The 26,854-nt window shown below is 42.1% G+C and overlaps 1 protein-coding gene and 1 non-coding gene across 18 annotated transcripts in view; one reads left to right on the forward strand and one right to left on the reverse strand.

Moving 5' to 3' along the window:
• ADD1 (adducin 1) overlaps window positions 1–26,854 on the reverse strand; it is a 90,996-nt gene that overhangs the window by 51,596 nt on the left and 12,546 nt on the right. The window lies entirely within an intron of this gene.
• On the forward strand, window positions 1,183–1,289 carry LOC133250170 (U6 spliceosomal RNA). Its single transcript, XR_009737274.1, has one exon. It is a non-coding gene; the product is annotated as a U6 spliceosomal RNA (small nuclear RNA).

Below are 26,854 nucleotides of genomic sequence, written 5' to 3' on the forward strand. Positions count from 1 at the left end.
CAACAAAACCTAAGTGCGTGGATGGTGGAGAGGCATATAAAATCACTTTCCATTACTAATTTCACAAAATTCTGCTAAATTCACTAAATTACTAAACTCACAAAATTCATCCAAGCAAACAAAAAAACGCTATTTCAAGTAACACCCATTACTTTCAGATAGCACGTACAGCAAATATTAGCCAGCATACTCTTAAGCACTTTCAAGAAGTAACTTCACAAAGCAAACTACAATTCAGATTTCATGAGAGGAATCCAGGAGAAATAATTTTATGTGTTGCTGTTGTTAAGTCGCTAAGCCATGTGCGACTCTCTGAGACCCCATGGGCTGCAGCATGCCGGGCTTCCCTGTCCTTCACTACCTCCCAGGTATCTCACAAACTAGCAAATACCTACCCCTCCACAGGACGGTCTCCACCAGTTACTATACCGATGCACATATTCTGAGATGTTCATGCCCAGAACACATGCAGAAAAAACAGAATTCAATTTTATCCTCTGACCACGTCAACCACTTTCTCTATTTTAGTTCCTTCATGATACTGTTAACCGTCCTTCAATTACCTTACTATTTTCATTTTTTTAGCTATATTTTTCCTGAATCAATGCCTTTCAAAATTTACAGCTTAACTGAAACAAAACATTTTCTCAATTTCATTCCATGAGGGCAACTTACTTTTATCTTTCTGGGAAGGAGGAGGAAGGTACCAAAACTTGGCAGGGCTGTAAGCAAGGAAGGTTAAAACACCACAAAAACAAGCAAGCAGCTTTTTCAGAATTTAATGGTAACTAAATGTTCCAATTTGTGAACTAACTGGTTTTGTGGAAGACAAATGATAAAAGAAAGCTCTGAAGGCATGACTCAGCCAAGACTAATAAACCGAGAACAAAACTGTTGAGAATGCTAACATATGCATACTCTGTCCACACAAACACTGGGACTTCTGAAAACGGTGTCAGCTTTCCCACTTTAGAGCAAGAGAGGAAGTATTTAAAATCACAATAATCAGTCTCAGTAAAAATCTGCCACAGGTTTACTCTCTGAAAAGTATTAACATTTACATCAGCTGATGGAGATTGGAAACCCTTTATGCTATGAAATAATTATGAGCACACAAATTCTTAGTGGTCTCAATTTCACAAAAATAAGGATATACTATTAAGTGAAAAAAAGCAAGGTACAGTGCTCACTTCAGCAGCACATATACTAAAACTGGAAAGATACAGAGAAGATTGGCATGGCCTCTGTGCAAGGATGACACACAAATTCATGAAGCATTCCCTATTTCAAAAAAAGCAAGATACAGAGAACAGCGTACCTAGAGTTCCTCTTGAGGCGGGAGGAAGGATACAAAAAACACTCATATTTGCTTGTATTTGCATAAAGAAATGTAGGAACAAATGTACTAGAAATTTAAGATGGTGGTTTGCACTTCTAAGGAATGGAGGGATCCGGGTAGACGGAGGACAGAGAAAGCCAGCAGAGTCCTTGTTGTACAAACATACATTTTTAAAATTAAATTCATAAAAAGAAAAAGTTTAAAAATAAAACACCATAAAGCACATAAATAAAATCCTAAGCATCCCTGAAGGTATAAATCAACAGCATACACAGTATCTTGTCCTTCCAGCAGGGTAATGACATCAAGCATTTGTCTTAAAGTTTTATAGTTTAATATATAGTCTGTTGGGCATCTACCGACCTGGGCAGTTCATCTTTCAGTGTCATCTCTGAATGATCATGACTAGGTCATGGCATCCGGAGAAATATCAATAAGCTCAGATACACAGATGGCACCACCCTTATGGCAGAAAGCGAAGAGGAACTAATAAGCCTCTTGATGAAACTGAAAGAGACTGAAAAGGCTGGCTTAAAACTCAACATTCAGAAAACTAAGATCATGGCATCTGGTCCCATTACTTCATGGCAAATAGATGGCTAAACAATGCAAACAGTAGAGACTTTATTTTCTTGGGCTCCAAAATCAGTGCAGATGGTGACTACAGCCATGAAAATAAAAGACGCTTGCTCTTTGGAAGAAAAGGTATGACAAAACTAGACAGTATATTAAAAAGCTGACAAATCACTTTGCCAACAAAGGTGCATCTAGTCAAGGCTATGGTTTTCCCAGTGGTCATGTATGGATGTGAGAGTTGGAGCATAAAGAAAGCTGAGCGCCGAAGAATTGATGCTTTTGAACTGTGGTGTTGGAGAAGACTCTTGAGAGTCCCTTGGACTGCAAGGAGATCCAACCATTCCATTCTAAAGGAGATCAATCCTGGGTGTTCATTGGAAGGACTGATGTTGAAACTCCAATATTTTGGTCACCTGATGTGAAGAACTGACTCATTGGAAAAGACCCTGATGCTGGGGAAGATTGAAGGCAGGAGGAGAAGGGGACAACAGAGGATGAGATGGTTGGATGGCATCACCGACTCAATGGACGTGAGTTTGAGTGAACTCCAGGAGTTGGTGATAGACAAGGAAGCCTGGCATGCTGCAGTCCATGGGGTCGCAAAGAGTTGGACACGACTGAGCGACTGAACTGAACTGAACTGATATATACCGTTAATAACTTTAGCAGGGTGGCCCTATCCTGACTTTCAGGTGATAAATGTAGGCTCTAAAGAGACTATCTTATCTCAAGGTAGAAATATTAACCAAACTTTCAAGTGAGTTAAGAAAGTATTCAGTTAATGAGCCCCTCATAGTCAGTCTTCCAAAATGATTCTGTTCCCATCAGAAGTATTTATGACTGAATATTTCTTTAAATCAGTACTGGCTCCACTGTGCAGCCACTGCATATTTCCAACTTACCAAAAGCAATGGAGTTCTTGGCCTCTAAGCACAACAGGGCATTTCATCCCATAAGGAATCCAGGGAATATGAAGTACCTCCCTTCCCAAGTTAGGGAATGACAGGCAAGGTTTACTGCTGAAGCACAGGGCACTCAGCACACACCTTGAAGTCCAAAGTTACGAGGGAAATCCAGTCATCTTGTTCATTCCGAAAGCCGACCGGGCTTTCCACGGGTCCACAGTCTGAGCGTCTCACACTGCTGTCCGGTGCTCAGGAGGGGCTGGGAACAGTGTGAAAAGCCCGCAGAGCTGCAGGCAGCACAGCAGGCCTGAGGACCTTGAGAGCCGTTCTGACGCAATGCTATGAAGACCTCCGTGGTAGTTTAAACCTAACCCCTTCATTTCAGAACTATGAAAACTGAGGCTCAGAAACAGCAGAAGATGGACCTGGGCACACTGGGCATCACGGGCAGAGAACAGCAGCCCGGTGTGTCTGAGGTCAGGCTGAGGGCAAGCCAGAGGTCCAACGCGCAGCTTGCCGCTAGATCCTGAACTTCTGAAGTCGCTTAACTTCTCTCTGAAAATCAGTTTCATCACCTATAAATGAATGCTGTCATGGAAACCTCAAGGGATATTATAAGAATCAAAAATGCTACTTAGACAGCATTTAGCAGTGTTTGCCAGTGGACACATATTAAAGGGCGGCTATGATTACTGGACAAGGCTGGGTCCAAAGTGTCCTGGTCAGGTTTTATGGACATTCCACAACACCAAATTCCTTCTTGCTTGCTTTATTTTTACTATTGGTTAGAAATAACTGAAAATTTCAGACATCTATCACAACTGCAACTGGTTTCAAAAACATATTAAAAGATATTTTCTTGTATGTATAATTTCTCATTATTACCACCATAGGAATTTCCTATGTTAATATCCAAAATACTTCTGAAGGCTTTAATAATCCAAATGATATTTGAAAGGGAAAACCATGAAGGTCTTAAAGTGAATAAAATGGCCTAATTTTCATTTTCTCACAATAAGGGGAAATGGCCAAAACCAACTGAAACAAAGGAAAATTATGCCTCAAACTGCATATATTTTATTAGTCTTTATTTAATCAAAATGTGCCATTTCAAACAAACATGACCCTACTGAGGTGGGGGCAGATTTCAAACTCTCAAAGGCTCCATCCACACTTGGGCCACAGAAGCGACAGATCCCAGAAATAACTTTTCAAATGCAGCTGAAGCAGAAGCTGAAGGATATCCTCCGTGAACGCCTACCGAGCTCCTCCTGTTGTCGTTCAGTCACTAAGCCGTGTCCGACTCTCTGCAACTCCACGGACCGCAGCATGCCAGGCTCCTCCGCCCTTCACCATCTTCTGGAGTTTGCTCAAACTCATATCCATTGACCTGGCAATGCTGTCTAACCATCTCATCCTGTCGCCCCCTTCTCCTCCTGCCCTCAATCTTTCCCAGCATCAGGGTCCTTTACAGTAAGTCGACTCTTCACATCAAGTGGCCGAAGGACTGGAGCTTCAGCTTCAGCATGAGTCGTTCCAGTGAATATTCAGGACTGATTTCCTTTAGGATGGACTGGCTGGTCTCCTTGCAGTCCAAGGGACTCTCAAGAGTCTTCTCCAACCACAGTTCAAAAGCATCAATTCTTTGGCACTCAGCCTTCTTTACTGTCCAACTCTCACATTGATACATGACTACTGGAAAAACCATAGCTTTGACTATACGGACCTTTATTTGCAGAGTGATGGATGCCTCTGCTTTTTACTATGCTGTCTAGGTCTCTCCTATCTTTTTTCCCACAGAGCAAGCGTCTTTTAATTTCATGGCTGCAGTCATTCTCTGCAGTGATTCTGGAACCCAGGAAAATAAAATTTGTCACAGATTCCATTTTTTCCCCAACTATTTGCCATGAAGTGATGGACCACATGGCATGATCTTAGTTTTTTGCTCCTACCATGAAGCTAACGCAGGCTAGGCACTGTGTTAGCTTCAATCTGGATGCTTGGAGACTCAATGCACAAAACAGAGATTTCTGCCTTCAGCAAACATATACACATAGCAGAGGGGGCCAGGCAATAAGTGAGCTACATAAATAACTTACACAGTGCCATGGGCAGGGGACTGGGAGGATGGGGGTGGGGAGGTCAGTGGCAACATTAAGGAAGGGATCCTGAGGTGGCATCAGAGGTGGTGAGAGTGACAGGCACTCCAGCAACATCTGGAGCCAGGCCAGGAGTGAGGAGTGGCTTTGTTTGGGAGTGGAAGAAGGGGATGAAACTAAATCTGCTTATCATCATTTTCTTTAAGAACTGAGATATTTCAGTTACGTCTTGGTAAATAAGCAAAAAAAGATATTAACACTAGGAGGGCCCTTCATACCCATGTCCAAAACAGAACTCTTAATCATCCCCCAGCCTAGTCTCCCTGCTTGGACTTAAACTCCTATAACACATTCTCCATAAAAATACAATCAAATCAGGTCCTCCTCCTACCTGATTCCTATCAGTGACTTCCCACAGTCCCTGAGTAAATCTGAACTGCTGATACCAGCCAGCAGGGACCTTTCCAGCTAGGGCCCAGCAATCTTTTTGCCTCCTTGTCCCAGATAAACTGGCCTCCTTCTTCTGCAAAAACACCCAGCTCCTTCCTGCCTCAGAACCTTTAGACCCTTCTCTGCCCAAAACAAATTTACTTCAGCTACTTTGAGCACCTTACTCCTTATCAGTCAGGTTTCAGGTCATGTTTCACATCCAAGTTTTGAGAAGTTTCCCTCACTGCGAGATTTAGAGCAGCCCCTCTTCCCAGCTCTCTCACATCACCCAGGGTTTTCTTCCCTTTCGAGGCATTCATTTGTACTTTCAGAGTACAGACTCTGGACTTAAACTGCTTGAGTTCAAACTCCAGCTCAGCCATTTACTGGCTCTGCAGTTGTTCCAGTAGCTAAGTTGTGTCCAACTCTTCGCAACCCATGGACTGCCAACAGCACACCAGGCTTCCCTGTCCTTCACCACCTCCCTGAGTTTGCTCAGACTCATGTCCATTCAGTCAGTCGTTGATGCCATCCAACCATCTCATCCTCTGTTGTCCCTTCTCCTGCCCTCACTTTCCCAGCATCAGAGTCTTTATATGACTCTTCCCATCAGGTTGGCCAAAGGATTGGAGCTTTAGCATCAGTCCTAACAATGAATATTCAGGCTTGATTTGCTTTAGGACTGACTGGTTTGACCTCCTTGCTGTCCAAGGGACTCTCAAAAGTCTTCTCCAAAGAAGAAAATTAAAAAAAAAAAAAAAAAAGGTGGGTGGGGGGAGTCTTCTCTAGCACCACAATTTGAAGCATCAATTCTCGGGGCTCAGCCTTCTTCATAATCCAACTCGCATGTCTACAGGAAAAAGCACAGCTTTGACTAAACAGACCTTTGTCATTAGAGTGATGACTCTACTTTTTAATACACTGTCTAGACTTGCCATAGCATTTTTCCCAAGAAGCAAGAGCCTTAATTTCATGCTTACACTCAGCATCTGCAGTGACTTTGGAGCCCAAGAAAATAACATCTGTCACTGCTGCCACTGTTTCCCCTTCTATTTGCCATGAAATGATGGGACCAGATGCCATGATCTTCATTTTCTTTTCAATTTTAAATTTATTTTTTAAACCAAAGGATAATTGCTTTACAGAACTGTGCCGGTTTCTGCCAAACATCACCATGAATCACCCATAAGTATATATATGACCTCTCCCACTTGAACCTCTCTCCCATCTCCCTCCCCATCCCAGACCTTAGGTTTTTCGAATGTTGAGCTTTAAGCCAGCTTTTTCACGCTCCTCTTTTACCCTCATCAAGAGGCTCTTTAGCTCCTTTTCGCTTTCTGCCATTATAGCAGTATCATCTGCCTATCTGAGGTTATTGATATTTCTTCCAGCAATCTTGATTCCAGCTTGTGGTTCATTCAGACCATCATTTCACATGATGTATTCTGCAAATAACTTAAATAAGCAGGGTAAACTCCTTTCCCAATTTTTTTTTTCTTTCCCAATTTTGAATGAGTTTGTTGTTCCATATCTAGTTCTAACTGCTGCTACTTGAACTTCATACAGGTTTCTCAGGAGGCATGTAAGGTGGTCTGGTATTCCCATCTCCTTAAGAATTTCCCATAGTTTCTTGTGATCCACATAGTCAAATGCTTTAGCATAGTCAATGAAGCAGATATTTTTCTGGAATTCATTGCTTTTTCTATGATCAAAATGGATGTTGGCAACCTCATCTCTGGTTCCTCTGCCTTTTCTAAATCCAGCTTGAACATCTGGAAGGTCTCAGTTTACGTACTGTTGAAGCCTAGCTTGAAGGATTTTAAGCATTACTCCCCTAGCGTGTGAGATGAGTACAATTGTGCAGTAGTTTGAAAATCCTTTGGTACCACCTTTCTTTGGGACTGGAATGAAAACTGACCTTTTCCAGTCCTGTGGCCACTGCTGAGTTGTCCAAATTTGCTAGCACATTGAGTGCAGCACTTTCACAGCATCATCTTTTAGGATTTGAAACAGCTCAGCTGGAATTCTATCACCTCCACTAGCTTTGTTCATAGTGACACTTCCTAAGGTCCACTTTTCTTCATATTCCAGGATGTCTGGCTCTAGGTGAGTGATCACACTATCACGGTTATCCAGGTCATTAATACCTTTTCTGTATAGTGCTTGCGTGTATTCTTGCCACCTTTTCTTAATCTCTTCTGCTTCTGTTAGGTTCTTGCCCTTTCTCTCCTTTATTGTGCCCATCCTTGCATGAGATATTCCCCTGGTATCTCCGTTTTCTTGAAGAGATCGCTAGGCTTTCCCATTCTATCCTTTTCCTCTATTTCTTTGCATTGGTCACCTAAGGCGGCCTTCTTCTCTCTCCTTGTTATTCTCTGGAACTCTGCCTTCTGTCGAGTGTGTCTTTCCCTTCCTCCCTTGCCTTTAGCTTTTCTTCTCTGCTCTCTGTAAGGCCTCCTCAGACGGCCACTTTGTCTTCTTGCATTTCCTTTTCTTGGGGATGGTTTTGGCCACCACCTCCTGTACAGTGTTACAAACCTCCATCCACAGTTCTTCAGGCACTCTATCAGATCTAATCCCTTGAATCCATTCATCACCTCCACTGTATAATAAGGGATTTGATCTAGGTCATACTCAGTCTAGTGGTTTTCCCTACTTTCTTCAATTTAAGTCTGAACTTGGCAATAAGGAGCTCACGATCTGAGCCACTGTCAGCTCCCGGTCTTGTTTTTGCTGACTGTATAGAGTTTCTCCATCTTCAGCTGCAAAGAATATAATCAAGGCAATTTCGGTATTGACCATCCAGTGATGTCCATGTGTACAGTGATCTCTTGTGTTGTTGGAGGAAGGTGTTTGCTATGACCAGTGGGTTCTCTTGGCAAAGCTGTTAGCCTTTGCCCTGCTTCATTTTGCACTCCAAGGCCAAACTTGCCTGTTATTCCACGTATCTCTTTTCTTCTACTTTTGCATTCTAGTCCCCTCTGATGAAGAGAACTTCATTTTCTGGCATTAGTTCTAGAAGGTCCTGTAGGTCTTCACAGAACCAGCCAACTTCAGCTTCTTCAGCATTAGTGGTTGGGGCATAGACTTGGATTACTGTTGAATGGTTGGAATGGTTTGGATGTTGAATGGTTCAGAATCAGTGAACTACAATGGATGGGAATGGGTGAATTTAATTCAGATAACCAAAACATCTACTACTGTGGGCAAGAATTCCTTAGGAAAAATGGAGTAGCCCTCATAGTCAACAAGAGTCTGAAATGCAGTACTTGGATGCAATCTCAAACACGACAGAATGATCTCAGTTTCCAAGGCAAACGCTCTGTAAGCTTGGGTAAATTTCTTAATTTCCCTGATCTCACCTCCCACATCTGAACTAATGAGGCTAACAAACGTGCCCCTCATAATGAGTGCAAAATGTCTAGCACGGATGTCTAACTAACCACATACTAACACACCAAGTGCCAGTTATCAGTACTACCTTCAGAAATCCACTGTCTCCCCGGTTAGAATGTAACCTCTCCAGAGAGCAGGAGGCTTACCTCCCTCACTCACTACTGTTTGCACATGGCTAACACCTAGTAGGCCCTCGATAAACATATACTGAGGAGCAAATACACACTCAGGTCTCACATTCTGGACTGGCAATGCTAATCTAAGTCTGGATTCCAGAGGCATCTGACTGTAAGAAAAGTCATCACTTTGCCCCATCCAATCAAAACTGACGTATGACCAAGAGACTCTGGGGATACAAGCAGTTAACTAAACAAACTCCAAATCTCAGTCCACCACTCACAAGGAAGTTCCAGGCTGCAAACCAACAATCTGTGTGTCAAACTGGGTTTTATATTTCAAGTAACCTGGGTATTATGTTTCTAAGAATTACGTCAATTCCCAAAGTTGGTAGACAAGACTAAAGCTGCATCCGTCTCTAGCTGACTGAATTTGGAGACTCAAGCAAGGATAACTCCCAAGGTCAGGAATTAAGAAAAGGAGAATTCTAGACTCATGGTACCAGAGGCCCAGAAAGACCCAGACAAGCAAGTCAGGAAGCACAGGCTGACCAGACATATGTGAGTATAGAAAATTCTATACAGACTTCATATGGAAGTTACTCTGCAATCCAGTTAAACACATGAGGAAGGACTAACAACATGAGCCTAAGACGAGAATGTTTTTACCTTGAATCGACAGTTAGCCAAGCAATACTATCACTGTTAACCAGAATGTGACCCAGTTTTAAAACGATCAAATAAACTGTTCTTTCCCAAGTATGTTATACTGCGGGTCTAGGAAAACCTAGGCACCTTGGCCTTGCAGCCTGACCTTCTAGGGTTAATAAAGGAGAGAAATGGTCCATTTAGTCAACTGTTCAATCCCAAGCCTCATATGAATAATCATGCTTCCTTCATTTACTTAGGGGAGGCAATTCTCCTCAGGGCCCAAAAGTGTGACAATACCTCAAACTGATTTCCACACAACAGTTCAGAACATTCTGAAAACCTACAGCATACTTTCGAGTGAACATCAACATTTTAGGATTCAGTGAACTAAAATGGACCAGAGTAGGTGAATTTAATTCAGATGACCAGTATATCTACTACTGTGGGCAAGAATACCTTAAAAGAAATGGAGTAGCCTTCACAGACAACAAGAGAGTCCAAAATGCAGTACTTGGCTACAAACTCAAATACGATAGAATGATCTGTTCATTTCCAAGGCAAACCATTCACTATCACAGTAATCCAAGCCTATGCCCCAACCAGCTGAAGAAGCTGAAGTTGAACGGCTCTATGATGATCTACAAGACCTTCTAGAACTAACACCAAAATAAAAATGTCCTTTCCATCACAGGGGACTGGAATGTAAACGTAGGAAGTCAAGAGATACCTGGAGTAACAAGTTTGGTCTTGGGAGTACAAAATGAAGCAGGGCAAAGGCTAACAGAGCTTTGCCAAGAGAACCCACTGGTCATAGCAAACACCTTCCTCCAACAACACAAGAGACGACTCTACACATGGACATCACCAGGAATCAGCTTGATTATACTCTTTGCAGCCAAAGATGGAGAAGCGCTATACAGGCAGCAAAAACAAGACCTGGGAGCTGACTGTGGCTCAGAACACAGACTCCTCATTGCCAAATTCAGACTTAAATTGAAGAAAGTGGGGAAAACCACTAGACCATTCAGGTATGACCTAAATCAAATCCCTTAATGATTATACAATGGAAATGACAGATTTAAGGGACAGAGTTCCTGAAGAACTAAGGATGGAGGTTCGTGACACTGTGCAGGCGGCGATGCTCAAAACCACCCCCAAAAAAAGCAGCAAAAGAAAGCAGAACGGCTGCCTGGGGAGGCCCCGCAGACGGCGGAGCAAAGCGGAGAAGGAAAGACGGCTGCCCGGGGAGGCCCCGCAGACGGCGGAGCAAAGCGGAGAAGGAAAGACAGGCTGCCCGGGGAGGCCCCGCAGACGGCGGAGCAAAGCGGAGAAGGAAAGACGGCTGCCCGGGGAGGCCCCGCAGACGGCCGAGCAAAGCGGAGAAGGAAAGACGGCTGCCCGGGGAGGCCCCACAGACGGCCAAGCAAAGCGGAGAAGGAAAGATGCACCCATCTGAATGCAGAGTTCCAAAGAATAGCAGGGAGAGATAAGAAAGCCTTCCTCTGTGATCAATGCAAAGAAATAGAGGAAAACAACAGAATGGGAAAGACTAGAGATCTCTTCAAGAAAATTAGACACTAAGAGAACATTTCATGCAAAGAAGGGCTCAATAAAGGACAGAAATGGTATGGACCTAACAGAGCAAAAGATATAAGAACAGGTGGCAAGAATACACAGAACTATACAAAAACGATCTATATGACCCAGGTAACCAGGATGGTATAACTCACCTAGAGCCAAAAGTCCTGGAATTTGAAGTAAAGTGGGCCTTAGGAAGCATCACTATGAACAAAGCTAGTGGAGGTGATGCAATTCCAGCTGAGCTACTTTCATCCTAAAAGATGCTGCTGCTAAAGTGCTGTGTTCTATACGCAAGCAAATTTGGAAAACTCAGCAGTGGCCACAGGACTGGAAAATGTCAGTTTTCATCCCTATCCCAAAAAAAGGCAATGCCAAAGAATGTTCAAACAACTGCACTCATCTCACACGCTAGCAAAGCAATGCCCAACATTCTCCAAGAGAGGCTTCAACAGTATGTGAACCGAGAACTTTCAGATGTTCAAGCTGGATTTAGAAAGGGCAGAGGAATCAGCAATCAAATTGCCAACATCCAATGGATCATAGAAAAAGCAAGAGAATTCCAGAAAAACCATGTACTTCTGCTTCATTGACTACACTAAAGCCTTTGACTGGGTGGATCACAATAAACTGCAGAAAATTCTTAAAGAGATTAGGAACACCAGACCACCTTACCTGCCTCCTGAGAAGAATCTGTATTCAGGTCAAGAACCAAATGTTAGAACCAGACAAGGAACAATTGACTGCTTCCAAATTGGGAAAAGAATACATCAATGCTGTATACTGTCACCCTGCTTATTTAACCTCTATGCAGAGTACATCATGCAAAATGACAGGCTGGATGAAGCACAAGCCGGAATCAAGATTGCTGGGATAATATCAATAACCTCAGATATGCAGATGACACCACCATTATGGTAGAAAGCAAAGAGGAACTAAAGAGCCTCTTGAAAGTGAAATAGGCGAGTGAAAAACTGGCTTAAAATTCAATATTCAGAAAACTAAGATCATGGCATCTGGTCCCATCACTTTATGGCAAATAGATGGGGAAACAATGGAAACACGAGAGGCTTTATTTTCTTTGACTCCAAAATCGGTGCAGGTGGTAACCACAGTCATGAAATTAAAAGACGCTTGCTCCTTGGAAGAAAAGCTAAGACCAACCTGCTGCTGCTGCTGCTGCTAAGTTGCTTCAGTCGTGTCCGACTCTGTGCGACCCCATAGACAGCAGCCCACCAGGCTCTCCCGTCCCTGGAATTCTCCAGGCAAGAACACTGGAGTGGGTTGCCACTTCCTTCTCCAATGCACAAAGTGAAAAGTGAAAATGAAAGTGAAGTCGTGCCCGACTCTCAGCAACCCCATGGACTACAGCCCACCAGGCTCCTCCGTCCATGGGATTTTCCAGGCAAGAGTACTGGAGTGGGTTGTCATTGCCTTCTCCACGACCAACCTAGAGAGCATATTAAAAAGCAGAGCTATTACCTTGCGGACAAAGGTCCATGCAGTCAAGGCTATGGTTTTTCCAATAGTCATGTATGGATGTGAGAGCTGGATCATAAAGAAAGTTGAGTGCCGAAGAACTGATGCTTTTGAACTCTGGTGTTGGAGACTCTTGAGAGTCCCTTGGACTGCAAGGAGATCAAACCAGTCTATCCTAAAGGAAATCAGTCCTGAATATTCATTGGAAGGACTGGTGCTGAAGTTGAAGTCCCAATACTTTGGCCACCTGATGCGAAGAACTGACTCACTGGAAAAGATCCTAATGCTGGGGAAGATTGAGGGCAGGAGGAGAAGGGGACGACAGAGGATGAGATGGTTGGATGGCATCATGGAATCAATGGGCCTGAGTTTGAGCGAGCTCTGGGAGATGGTGGTAGACAAGGAAGGCTGGTGTGCTTCAGTCCATGGCGTGTAAAGAGCTGGACACAACTGAATGATTGAACTGAACAGCATATTTTAACAAGCCAATAAAAATACAAAGCACTCTCAAATAACTGCAACAGCATAAATAAAATAAATAACCCTCCAAACGTTCAGTTCAGTTCAGTCGCTCAGTCGTGTCCGACTCTTTGCGACCCCATGAACCGCAGCACGCCAGGCTTCCCTGTCTATCACCAACTCCCAGAGTTCACTTAAACTCACGTCCATCAAGTCAGTGATGCCATCCAGCCATCTCATCCTGTGTCCTCCCCTTCTCCTCCTGCCCTCAATCCCTCCCAGCATCAGACTCTTTTACAATGAGTCAACTCTTCGCATGAGGTGGCCAAAGTACTGGAGTTTCAGCTTTAGCATCAGTCCTTCCAAGGAACACCCAGGACTGATCTCCTTTCTCATGGACTGGTTGGATCTCCTTGCAGTCCAAAGGACTCTCAAGAGTCTTCTCCAACACCACAGTTCAAAAACATCAATTCTTCGGTGCTCAGCTTTCTTCACAGTCCAACTCTCACATCCATACACGACCACTGGAAAAACCATAGCCTTGACTAGATGGCCCTTTGTTGGCAAAGTAATGTCTCTGTTGTTGAATATGCTATCTGGGTTGGTCATAACTTTCCTTCCAAGTAGTAAGCGTGTTTTAATCTCACAGCTGCAATCACCATCTACAGTGATTCTGGAGCCCCCAAAAATAAAGTCTGACACTGTTTCCACTGTTTCCCCATCTATTTCCCATGAAGTGATGGGACAAGATGCCATGATCTTAGTTTTCTGAATGTTGAGCTTTAAGCCAACTTTTTCACTCTCCTCTTTCACTTTCATCAAGAGGCTTTTTAGTTCCTCTTCACTTTCTGCCATAAGGGTGGTGTCATCTGCATATCTGAGGTGATTGATATTTCTCCCGGCAATCTTGATTCCAGCTTGTGCTTCCTCCAGCCCAGTGTTTCTCATGATGTACTCTGCATATAAGTTAAATAAGCAGGGTGATAATATACAGCCTTGACGTACTCCTTTTCCTATTTGGAACCAGTCTGTTGTTCCATGTCCAGTTCTAACTGATGCTTCCTGACCTGCATATAGGTTTCTCAAGAGGCAGGTCAGGTGGTCTGGTATGCCCATCTCTTTCAGAATTTTCCACAGTTTATTGTGATCCACACAGTCAAAGACTTTGGCATAGTCAATAAAGCAGAAATAGATGCTTTTCTGAAACTCTCTTGCTTTTTCCATGATCCAGCGGATGTTGCCAATTTGATCTCTGGTTCCTCTGCCTTTTCTAAAACTAGCTTGAACATTTGGAAGTTCACGGTTCACGTATTGCTGAAGCCTGGCTTGGAGAATTTTGAGCCTTTTAAAAAATCCTAGTGTGGGACCTTGCCTAGAGTGGGAGCTCAAAAAACAGTTGCTAAATCAAACGGTGTAAATTGGAAAAGAAAATTTACAGCAAAAATAACTCTCCACATGGGTTAGGATGAAATAAAAAGTTTCAGTTCCTTTTAAGCTCACATACTCTGAAAAGGAAGCAGAGGTATCAGAAAAATGTCCCTTATTTGATGGATCGGAAGTGGCTGCTTTATTTGGTATTTCTCTGATTAGCAGGAAAGGATGAATGCTTTTTATATGTTTATTTACATCTGAAATTTCCATTACTGTCTATTAATTTCTCTGTCCACCTGCCTATCTATTGAAATCTTGATGTATTTATTCCTACAAATTTGAATTAAACTGTATATTTACAATGACCTTTTGTCATATTTGACATTTCCAGAGTATTATCTTCCATAGTTTTATTTTTCAGTGAGCAAACATTTTAACATTTTAATATTCTGGTCTGCAAACCTCTTCCTTCGAATTCTTCTCCTTTTAAATAGAAAGTTATTCCTTCATTGGCACATGTATGAGAAACTGTTCCAAGAAAGTTTTAGGAATTATCTCTAATAAACATTACTTTGCTTTTTCTCTACAGTCCTTGTAATTTTAAACATCTTTCCTGAATCCATCTGGAATTTACTGGGATGCTCTTTTCCAGTTATCTCACTGCCTTCTCCCTGGACACTGAGGGGTGTGTTTCTCCCTCCCCACCAGGCCCAGTGGTGAACGTTTCAACTGTGCACCAGCAGCACCCGCTACCGCCTCACATCCTCACTGTCATCTTTTTCACCTCAGTTTCCTCATTTGTAATAAAATATACTCAAATCACGTTTCAAGGCTGTGTGGACAATTAGAAACAGCGAGTGTAAACCATCTAGTGCAGTGTCTGGCACGGTGAGTGCCCGACAAGCAGGGAATATTGTGATGATCTAGTATCTGATGAGAATGTGAAAGCAGCTGCTAAAAACGTTCATTTCAAAAGCTTCAAGAACATTAAGTTTAACCAACTAAAAGTTAAAATACATTAATTAAAAACATTCTATTAAAAGTACTGTGTTCTATCAACACATGGAGCACAAATAAAGAAGTGAAGTTTCTCTAACTCAATTTCTAAATCAATACTGTAGTGTAGGTTACTGAAAGAGATTTGGGTGTGGTTTTAAAAACAACTCTGGGTGAGGCAGCCAAAGATAAGCCAACCAACCATCTGTTTAACTGAACAAATTTAAGTGAACTGTAATGCACCCTATTGTGATTATATTTCCAAAATCTGAGAGATAATATTGATACACAAAACATCTGGCTTGGGTCTTCATAAAAATTCCGTTAGCCTCTCATTGCTGATTAATAAATGTGCTCAATTCATATCTAGAGTAGAGACCCTCAAGCCAAGCCTCCTGGGTTCTGATCCCAGTTTACCATTTTCTAGCTGCATAACCTTAGCCACATTTTTAATCTCTCTATAAACTTGTGGCTCAGCGATAAGGAATCCGCCTGCCAATGCAGGAGACACAGGAGAGGTGGGTTCGATCCCTGGGTGGGGAAGATCCCCTGTATAAAGAAATGGCAACCCACTCCAGTATTCTTGCCTGGAAAATTTCATGGACAGTGTGCAGGCTACAGTCCACGGGGTCGCAAAGAGTCCAACACAACTAAGCACACACACGCGCACTCTATGCGTCAGTTTCTTCACCTGTCAGTGGGAATGATATTATTATTTACTTCCTTAAGATTAAATGAGTTAATTTACATCAAATGTTTCATACAATGCTTGGCACACAGTAAACAGAATAAATGGTGGTTGTTGTTGCTCATCATTATTATTATTACAAGCAGCATTAGCATCTTTAGACTGAGAGCCTCCTTGGTAGCTCAGTGATAGAGTCCACTTGCCAATTCAGGAGACAGCGGTTTGATCCCTGGTCCAGGAGGATCCCACATCTGTGGAGCAGCTAAGCCCACACACCACAACTACTGAGTTTGTGCTCCAGAGTCTGGGAACCACAACGACTGAAGCCTGCGTGCCTTAAGAGACTCCAACAAGAGGAGCCACTGCAATGAGAAGCCTGCCCGCCACAATTAGAGACTAGTTCTTGCTCGCCACAACTAGAGAAAAGCCCTCGCATCAATGAAGACCCAGCACAGCCAAAAATAAATAAATAAAAATTATATACATATATTTTAAAAAGAACACTAGAAGAACATTCTATGATGGGCACTGTGTTCTTCAATACAAGCACAGGGAAAGCACAGCAACACCACTTTTTGAGTTCCCTCTTACAGATATCTCACTGCTCTGTACTGTCAATTTTCAATACAATTCCTAGACTTCAAGCTTACTGAAGCAGGGAGCTATTAAATGCTTCACCTTCCAAAATTCCCAACACAATTCTCTAAACACAGATTTTAAATAATGCTGATTAAATTAACGTAACAGACATAAAGAACAGTGAGACAAAACCTTATAAGTACACATTTTTAGCACCAGAAAGAACTTGAGAAACCACGTGATCATTTTATAGATGAAAAAACTGTGCACATGACTTTAGCCAAGTCTCATATGCTGGTCAAGCTGTAGCTCATTCTTTTCTGTACCAAAAACATTAACTCCACTGACCTTCAAACTATGCATTTTAGAATCACCTCATACTAAGTTTTACTAAGTTTTATACCAATACACAACCACTATTCCCATTACTAACAAATACCATTTGGAGAACTCAAGTAAGAAATAAAATTTTAGAGTCCCCACCACTCAAATAAGATGTTCTATACTGTTATTTTCTAAATATTATTTGCATGTAAGAAATACATAAAACTTCCAAGGGCAAAACAACAACTACAGCAATAACAGCCAAAACCTTGAGACTGAAACCAGAACTCTGAATTGGAATTACTCACAGAAAGTGACATGGCCAGAAGTCAGATGACAAAATCTCAGTTGGCAGAGGCAAAAAAAGGAGCAGCTGATGAGCTGAGCTCTATCAGGGGTGGGAATGGTCTCAGGCTGAATAACTCTGGGTCACAGTAGAAGACAATAAAATCATCTCAGGGAAAAACATCCTCAGGTTATCCCACAGGTTGTTGCTGCTGCTGCTAAGTCGCTACAACCAAATATGGGGTCCAAGTTAAAAATTCAATAAACCCAAAAACAATCTCCATAAGTGACAATCACTGAAGAAATAAATATCTTATAGGTCAGGGCCTCAAAGACTTCAGATACTAGAATTACCAAGCAAGACACAGAATAATTATGTATGAAGTGCTTTAAAAATAAATTAATCATAAATATGACACTCCCCAGGGACTATCTAAAACAAGCAAGAAGAGCTGAAAAAGAAACCAAACAACTTTTAGAAATGAAATAATTTAGAAACAAAGTTTAATCAACAATGAATTAATAGCACCTTTCATTCAAACAGGAATCAGTGAATTAAAAGACAGATTGAAAAGAAATTAACCAGAGAACAAGCACAGAGAGACAAGGAGATGCAAATTATGGCAGAAGACAGAATGAGAAATGGAGAGGGAATGGCTGACAAGCCTACGTAACTGAAAGACCTGAGTCCACAAATGTCAAGCAAAGTAAATCTCTGCCTCATAAATACTGTAATCATTTTGCACAATAGCTAAGGCAAAAAAGTTTTTTCTAAAAGCAGACAAAGGAAAAAAAAGACATCACCTACCTAGGAATAACAGTCAGACGATCAGCAAACTTGTAACAGAAACAACAAAAGTAGAGAACCTACTGCAAGGGAAATACCCGGCAATCTAGATTTCCATACCAAGCAAGACTGTTTTTGGAGAATGCCTATGAGATAATGTCATTCCAGATAAAAACAGAGTTACTACCTATAAACCTACAGTAAAGGAGTTTCTAATGAAGAAAAGGGATTCCCTGGTGGCTCAGACAGTAAAGAGTCTACCTGCAATGCAAGAGACCTGGGTTCGATCCCTGGGTCAGGAAGATCCCCTGAAGGCAATGTCAACCCAACTCCAGTATTCTTGACTGGAGAATGAAGAAAAAAATAATCCCAGGGTAAAAATGAGACTAGTAGTAAGCATCATGAGTAAAGAAACTGCTAAATGTGAAAGCGAATCTAAACATGTTTTTGAAAAATATAATGATGCTGTTGTCCAATCTAGGAGTTTAAAAAAAAGGCTAGACTAAAACACTGGACAAAGTAACAAGTAACCTGATCACTGGATTTAATTGGAATTAAAGTATTTTAATGTCTTTGTTTTGTCTGACAGTGGAATATGAAACTAATTTCACTTTGTTAAATACACATGGCAAAATTTCAAGGACAACCATGAAGAGAACATAACAGATTATGTAATCCAAACCAAAAAGGAGAATACATGATGAAAAACAAGCCAAACAACCTGGTTGTTCAAAAAGGCAAGAATGGAGGGGGGAATTACAAATAGAAGACAAATTGTAAGATGACAGAAAAAGTACAAATCTATCAGAATCACAATAAATGGAAATGTTATTACACCAGTTAAAAGACAGATATAATAATACCCACTGTGGTAGGTTTGGTGACGATCCCCAGAGAAATCAGTCCTAATCCCTGTTACCGATCAGATCAGATCAGTCGCTCAGTCGTGTCCAACTCTTTTCGACCCCATGAATCGCAGCACGCCAGGCCTCCCTGTCCATCACCAACTCCCGGAGTTCACTAAGACTCATGTCCATCGAGTCAGTGATGCCATCCGGCCATCTCATTCTCTGTTGTCCCCTTCTCCTCTTGCCCCCAGTCCCTCCCAGCATCAGAGTCTTTTCCAACGAGTCAACTTTTTGCATGAGGTGGCCAAAGTACTGGAGTTTCAGCTTTAGCATCATTCCTTCCAAAGAAATCCCAGGGCTGGAATGTCAGGTCCATGAATCAAGGCAAATTGGAAGTGGTCCAACAAGAGATGGCAAGAGTGAATGTCGACATTCTAGGAATCAGCGAACTGAAATGGACCGGAATGGGTGAATTTAACTCAGATGACCATTATATCTATTACTGCGGGCAGGAATCCCTCAGAAGAAATGGAGTAGCCATCATGATCAACAAAAGAGTCCGAAATACAGTACTTGGACGCAATCTCAAAAACGACAGAATGATCTCTGTTCGTTTCCAAGGCAAACCATTCAATATCACAGTAATCCAAGCCTATGCCCCAACCAGTAACGCTGAAGAAGCTGAAGTTGAACAGTTCTATGAAGACCTACAAGACCTTTTAGAACTAACACCCAAAAAAGATGTCCTTTTCATTATAGGGGACTGGAATGCAAAAGTAGGAAGTCAAGAAACACCTGGAGTAACAGGCAGATTTGGCCTTGGAATATGGAATGAAGCAGGGCAAAGACTAATAGAGTTTTGCCAAGAAAATGCACTGGTCATAACAAACACCCTCTTCCAACAACACAAGAGAAGATTCTACACATGGACATTACCAGATGGTCAACACCGAAATCAGACTGATTATATTCTTTGCAGCCAAAGATGGAGAAGCTCTATACAGTCAGCAAAAACAAGACCAGGAGCTGACTGTGGCTCAGACCATGAACTCCTTATTGCCAAATTCAGACTTAAATTGACGAAAGTAGGGAAAACCACTAGACCATTCAGGTATGACCTAAATCAAATCCCTGTTACCAATAACCTTACTTTATGTTGCAAAGATTCTGGAAATGTAATTAAGGTACTGAGAATGGTGAGATTATCCTGGATTACCCGGATGGACCCTAAATGCAATCACCAGCATCCTTACAAAAAGGAGGCAGACAGAGATGCTGGCTACAAAGACAAGAGAAGAGGGCAATCTGACCAGGCCCTCAGAGAATGGAGTGATGCCACTACAGCCAAAGAATGCTGACAGCCATTAGAGTCAAGAACAAACTCTCTCCACTACAACTTGAGGGGAAGTACGCTCCCATCAACACAGAGATTTTGGCCTGGTGATACTGGTTTTGGATTTCTGGACTCCAAAACTGTGAGAGAAAATCTCTCTTGTTTTAAAGCACCAAGTTTGTGGTAATCTGTTAAAGCAGCCACAGAAAAAACAACTAATATAATCATAAAACATAAGAACAAAACATAAAAAGTTTAAAAGTAAATGGATGAAAATATGCATACCAAGCAAACAACAACCAAAAGAAAGCTGGAATATCTATATTAATGTTGAGATAATAAAGACCATGGAAAAGAAAACCATTTCTTTAGAATGGTAGCGCCATTCTAAAATGTGATAAAAAAAATTTTCAAGTTAACAATAAAATATTCATATATATATGCCTAATAAAATGGTGTCAACACATATAAAGCAAAAACAGAAACTGAAAATCTACCATCATAATGGTGGGCTTCCCAGGTGGCTCAGTGGGAAAAGAATCTGCCTGTAATGCAGCAGACGTGGGTTCAATCCTTGGGTTGGGAAGATCCCTGGAGGAGGAATGGCAGCCCACTCTAGTATTCTTGCCTGGAGAATCTCAAGGACAAAGAAGTCTGGCGGGCTATAGTCCACAGGGTCACAAAGAGTTGGACATGACTGAACTGACTGCACACGCATGCATGCACCATCATAATGGGTAGTTTAACCCATAATGTAGAGATTAATACCAAATCATTAGCTAATTGTTAACAGGCAAAACAGTAAAAAAAAAAATCAGCAAACAGTAAACAGAAAAAAAGAACAATGTCATCAAAAGATCATGAGAATAGGACCTTGCAGCTCCCTACTTTCCAAAACAATTACATTTCATGGGAGTCCCCTGGTGGTCCAGTGGTTAGGATTCAGCACTTTCACTGCAGTGCCAGAATTGAGTGGGGGACCTGAGATCCACGAGCCTCACAGCAGGGTCAAAATAAATAAGCAAATATTTTGAAAATGACATCCTTAAAAAAATTCTTCTCTAGAATACTATGAATGTTTATTAAACATTCACCTCACATCTGGATGGAACTAAAAATCTCAACAAATTCCAGCGAATTGGTACATACAAACATCACTCTGCTCACAATGTAATTAAAACAAGTCGATAACAATCTTTTAAAACATATATTTGGATATTTAAAAGCATACTTTTAAATAATGTCAGGCCAAAGAAGAAATCATAATGAAAATCTGAACACACATAATAAAAATATTATACTTTGAAACTGCTGGGTTTACTAAACACCTACTTCTAGACAAATATACAGCCTTCAACGTTTCTACATAAATGGATAGCCCTCAACACCTCTATTAAAAATATGTGATCAACTTCTTACTAAGAAGTTAGAAAAAGAATAAACTCCAAACCACTTAGCAATCAAACTATATATAATTTCTAATCCTTGAAACTACTCTGAAAGTTAGATTATAGCTCAGATTATATAGCTACAAATGTTCTGCTTATCTGAATTTAAAAGCACCAACCAAATTCGCTGACCATCTAGTGGTTAGGACTCGACGCTTTCACTGCTGGGGCCCAGGTTCAATCCCTGGTCAGGGAAGTAAGATACTGCAATTCATCAGATGTGGCCAAAAAATAAAAAATAAAAGCACAATCCATACGCTCGTTCAGGGGGAAAAAAACATACATCACATACGATGTAACTCATGTATCCTTGCAACTCTCATTCAGTCTTGATTTTTACTGAGACTAAAGATGACATCATGGCTGTTTTCACAGCACAATAAAATCTGGGGTCAACAGCTGAAATAACATACAAATAATTCATTTTAAAAAGGTACTGGCAACCTTCCATAGCTGTAGTCAGCAAATTGTGCACTATTTTCCTGAGGATTCTACTTCACCCCAGGGCATTATGAAGACATCAAAATGGAAATTATCCACCAAGAAAAAGTAAAACATACTTTAAAACTGCTAGCTTGATTTTTATAAAGTAGAAATAATAAAATAACTGTGAGTGAGTGATATGTAACATTTCAGTGATCTGGAGAGCGCTCCTGTGCCTACAGAGAAGCCCCTAGCAGGAGTCTCCGTGTCCTCATCCTCATGGGCTTCCACGCTCTCTGATCTGACGAGCCACGAGCCCTTGAAGTGGGCCCTCTGTTCCTGTTGTGTTTGATGCCCAATGTCCACCCAGTGCAATGCCTGGCACACTGAAGGCCTTTCTAAAAGTTCCATGAATTAATAAGTCTCCTAAATGTGACTACTATCATTACAAACTAGAGACAAACAAAATTCATACTATTACTGTCTGACAAAAAGCCGGAAATGTTTCCCTGAAGAAATTCCCTATTTTTCAAAATAATCAAACACCCTGGGCAGAAAGCGGAGCACATTCAGTATTCCAGACATTCTAGGTCAGGGACATTCCTGGTGGTGATGCTGTCAAAGTATGGAGTGTTTCAGTTCCCGGGGACAACTCTCAGAATAAACTTAGCATGTGGATGACCGGGTCACCCAGCTCCCCAACAAGGGGCAACTATCTTCACATCTCTCCTATGGAAGCAGACACTCAGTCCTAAAGGGAGTTCATTCCATGAGACTCAGCACCATTTCTACCCTCCCTTCTTGACTGAAGGTCTGTGCAATAATAACCTATCACCTGTGCAATAATAACAAGGCTGGCCTCTTAACTGAAATATTCTTAAATCTTGGAAAGGACGGTTAACCACACCACAAAGTTCGTGCTAAGCTGCAAAAGCTTACAGCTGAAACAAAGTTATCTCTACACAGAAATTTACTTAAAAAAGAAACAGCTGGGAGTAGCTAGTAAGCGGGGCTCTTTGCTGCCTGTCTCTGCCTCCCCTCCTAACACCTGCTTCTCCCTGGTCTGTGCCCTGGGAGAGGAAGGAGAGGACATGCACGCTGACAGCAGCCGACACGCCACACGTGCTCAAAAGCCCCACTGCGGCCCCACAGCAACTCCAGGTGGACAAGACTGCTGTGATCACTGTTTCTGTTTCAACAGGAGAAAAAAACGAGTTCAGAGAATTTCATCAACTTGATCAATTTCATCAACTCTAAAGTTTAAGTGGCAAAATACATCCAGATGCCATACCCCTAACACCCAGCACTGTCCTAACAGCTGACAATTTAGTTACTTCAGTGAGAATAAAAATGCCTAATGCAGCATTCACGTTTTTACAGCTTCACTGGTGTGTATTCACATATCACACAATTTACCAACTTAAAGTGTGCAGTGCAGTGGGTTTTAGTATATTCAGACACATACAACCGTCACCACAATCTAATTTTATGACATTTTCATCACTGAAGAAGCCCCACACACACTGGCAGTCCCTCCCCATTCCTGTTCCTCCCCTCCCCCACCACCCCTTCCCTGGCTTCTTTCATTTAGCGCAACATTTCTAAGTTCAGCCATACTTAGCACGCATCAGTATTTCATTCTCTATTATTAGGTTTGTTTCCACATTTCAGCTATTAATAATAATACTTCTATGAACACTCATGTACCAATTTTTGTGTAAATGCTTTTTCATTCAGCATTTGCATTTTCAAAGAGTTTTCACAACATGTGACAGAAAAATCTGAGGCTAGGCGCAGTTACGTGAGTTCATCACGCAGTGCTGGGTAACCCTCAGGGACCCTGCAGTAAACTCACACCTCCTGACTGAAGAGCTGCTCCCTCCTTAGCACCACACTGCTGGTCTCCTCTACAAGGAAGGTCAAGCAACAGCATGCAGATGAGAAAACCTGCTTCTCAGGTGAGGCGCTCCCTGAATCATTCCCAATGAGCCAAACCATAAGGCAAATTTAAATTAAGCCTTACCAAATTAAGAGAAGGGGAGAACAAGTGTCAGAGGCAGGATATTCTAAAGGGCCCTCCCAGAGGACAGCCTCCTCCTCCTATGGATACACAGAAAGTTGCCAGCTGCAGAGACACACAGGGAGCCAGCATCTACTGCCCCTGGCCCCTGAGGGCACCCCGGCTATTATCTGCATGTGCCTGTGGGACTGATCCCAACCTCAGCCTGAGGCCCACAGGCCCCCAGAGCTCCCAAGGCCTCGGTGCAGAGCTGAAAAGGGGACAGCATTTGGGGGCACATATTTCTATGGTTAATTTTATAAACCCCTTTTCCAACCTCCTGAAATAATTTCTAGGCTTATAATATTTTTGGTAATAAGGTTCAGAAATATGGTTAATAATTATATTAGTAATATATAACAGCCACTTCCTAGGTAGCATTTAATTCATTTAAACCTCATCAGTTCAGTTTAGTCACTCAGTCATGTCCAGCTCTTTGCGACCCCATGGACTGCAGCACGCCAGGCCTCCCTGTCCCTCACCAGCTCCTGGAGTTTCCTCAAACTCATGTCCATCGACACAGTGATGCCATCCAACCATCTCATCCTCTTGCGACCCCTTCTCCTCCCGCCTTCAATCTTTCCCAGCCTCAGGGACTTTTCCAGTGAGTCAGTTCTCACTGACTTTGGCCACATCAGGTGGCCAAAGTATTGAAGTTTCAGCTTCAGCATCAGTCCTTCAGGAGTGATTTCCTTCAGGATTGATTGGCTAGAGCTCCTTGCAGTACAAGGGACTCTCAAGAGTCTTCTCCAGCACCACAGTTCGAAAGCATCAATTCTTCGGCGCTCAGCCTTCTTTATGGTCCAACTCTCACATCCACACATGAATACTGGAAAAACCATCACTTTGACTAGACAGACCTTTGTCGGCAAAGTAATGTCTCTGCTTTTCAATATGCTGTCTAAGCTGGTTCTAGCTTTTCTTCCAAGGAGCAAGCATCTTTTAATTTCATGGCTGCAGTTACCATCGGCAGTAATTTTGGAGTGCAAAAAAGTCTCTCACTGTTTCCATTGTTTCTCCATCTATTTGTCATAGAGTGATGGGACAGGATGCCATGATCTTAGTTTTCTGAATGTTGAGTTTTAAGCCAGCTTTTTCACTCTCCTCTTTCACTTTCATCAAGAGATTCTTTAGTTTCTCTTCACTTTCTGCCATAAGTTCAGTTCAGTCGCTCAGCGTGTCCGACTCTTTGCACCCCGTGAACTGCAGCACGCCAGGACTCCCTGTCCATCACCAACTCCCGGAGTCCACCCAAACCCATGTCCATTGAGTCACTGATGCCATTCAACCATCTCATCCTCTGTTGTCCCCTTCTCCTCTTGCCCTCAACCTTTCCCAGCATCAGGGTCTTTTCAAATGAGTCAGCTCTTCACATCAGGTGGAGTTTCAGCTTCAGCATCAGTCCTTCCAAAGAAACCCCAGGACTGATCTCCTTTAGGATGGACTTCTTGGATATCCTTGCAGTCCAAGGGACTCTCAAGAGTCTTCTCCAACACCACAGTTCAAAAGCATCAATTCTTCGGCGTTCAGCTTTCTTTATAGTCCAACTCTCACATCCATGCATGACCACTGGAAAAACCAGAGCCCTGACTAGACAGACCTTTGTTCGTCTCTGCTTTTCAACATGCTGTCTAGGCTAGTCATGACTTTCCTTCCAAGGAGTAAGTGTCTTCTAATTTCATGGCTGCAATCACCATCTGCAGTGATTTTGGAGTCCAGAAAAATAAAGTCATTCACTGTTTCCACTGTTTCTCCATCTACTTGCCATGAAGTGATGGGATCGGATGCCATGATCTTAGTTTTCTGAATGTTGAGCTTTAAGCCAACTTTTTCAGTCTCCTCTTTCACTTTCGTCAAGAGGCTCTTTAGTTCCTCTTCACTTTCTGCCATAAGGGTGGTGTCACCTGTGTATCTGAGGTTGTTGATATTTCTCCCTGCAATCTTTTTTTTTTTTTTAGCTTTATAATAGTCTGTTTTAATATAAACAATTGTTGGAATCAATCAATGTCCACTTCAGGAAGCTTCTTGCCTGAACCCGAAGGCACAGCTTTGTCTGTACCCTGCTCAGCAGCCTGAGGCCCCGGGTTGTCTCCTTGTCCATCCCCGCAATCTTGATTCCAACTTGTGCTTCACCCAGCCCAGCATTTTGAATGATGTACTCTGCATATAAGTTAAATAAGCAGAGTGACAATATACAGCCTTGACATACTCCTTTCCCAATTTGGAACCAGTCGGTTGTTCCATCTCCTCTTCTAATTGTTGCTTCTTGACCTGCATACAGATTTCTCAGGAGGCAGGTCAGGTGGTCTGGTATTCCCGTCTCTTTAAGAACTTTTCACAGTTTGTTGTGATCTACACAGTCAAAGGCTTTGGTGTAATCAATAAAGCAGATGTTTTTCTGGAATAATCTTGCTTTTTCTATGACCCAGCAGATGTTGGCAATTTGATCTCTGGTTCCTCTGCCTTTTCTAAATCCAGCTTAAACCTCATAATAATTGTAAGACAGGTACCATGATGTTACACATACACACTTTCTTATGTGGGGAATACAAGCAGTTGGTGGGTGTACAAACTGGTACAGCTCCTTAGGAGGGTAATTTGGAGACAGCTATGCAAATTAAAGGGAGTCTTTTGGACAGCAAAGAGATCAAACCAGTGAATCCTAAGGGAAATCAACCCTGAATAC

This window comes from Bos javanicus, chromosome 6 (assembly GCF_032452875.1).
Source record: "Bos javanicus breed banteng chromosome 6, ARS-OSU_banteng_1.0, whole genome shotgun sequence".
Taxonomy (NCBI): domain Eukaryota; kingdom Metazoa; phylum Chordata; class Mammalia; order Artiodactyla; family Bovidae; genus Bos; species Bos javanicus.